Here is a 714-nt window from a genome sequence, read left to right on the forward strand (position 1 = left end):
CCCCGCGGGGCAGAGGGGTGGCAGCAATGGGGGTGAGGGGGAAGACGTCCGCGGCTTCTCGGTGGGTGGATAGGGGAGCGGCGGCCTTCTGCTGCCTCGAAAACGGAGGCTGGGCGTTGTGGTCTGTCTTGGAAAACGTGGCCCTCCCGCGTCCTCTGCTCCTACGGGGGTTATCTATTTATTTTGTGTTTGGGAGGGGGCGGGGGCCTGGCCTGCCTCTAAGGCTTTAATGTCGAGATGGGAAAGGAAACAACAATTTTTTTTCGACCTGCGGGCGCTTAAGTTGGTACTTCGTGCTCGGGGCATGGCCGGGTTGTCGTCGGAGATGTAGGAAGGTGCTCCCAGCAAGGCGAGTTTCACCCCGGCTCGGCCGGGCGGTCGCGGCGCCGGGCGGGACTTGGAGGAGCGGCCACTTCTCCGGGGGGCGAAATCAGTTAGAGCAACCCCAAAGCGTGCTTTGGCAGAAACGGTAAAATAAGCAGCGAGAACCCTTTCTCAGACCCGACTTCTCAGCACATTATAAACCAAAACAAGTGGGCTTTTCGGCGAGTCCGAGCAGCACCGCGTGGATTTCCACGCCGCACCCGGCCTCAGCCCGCGGCCCGACCCACGCTGCAGCTCCCTTTCCTCGAACCGCAAATCCTTCCCTGCAGAGTCCGGGGAAATACCCCCGAAACTGGGCCAAGTGTCCCGGGTGTGCCGGGGTTTCAAGCA

The sequence above is a fragment of the Charadrius vociferus genome, unplaced genomic scaffold (genome assembly GCF_000708025.1).
Source record: "Charadrius vociferus isolate BGI_N301 unplaced genomic scaffold, ASM70802v2 scaffold166, whole genome shotgun sequence".
NCBI classification, from domain to species: Eukaryota; Metazoa; Chordata; class Aves; order Charadriiformes; family Charadriidae; genus Charadrius; species Charadrius vociferus.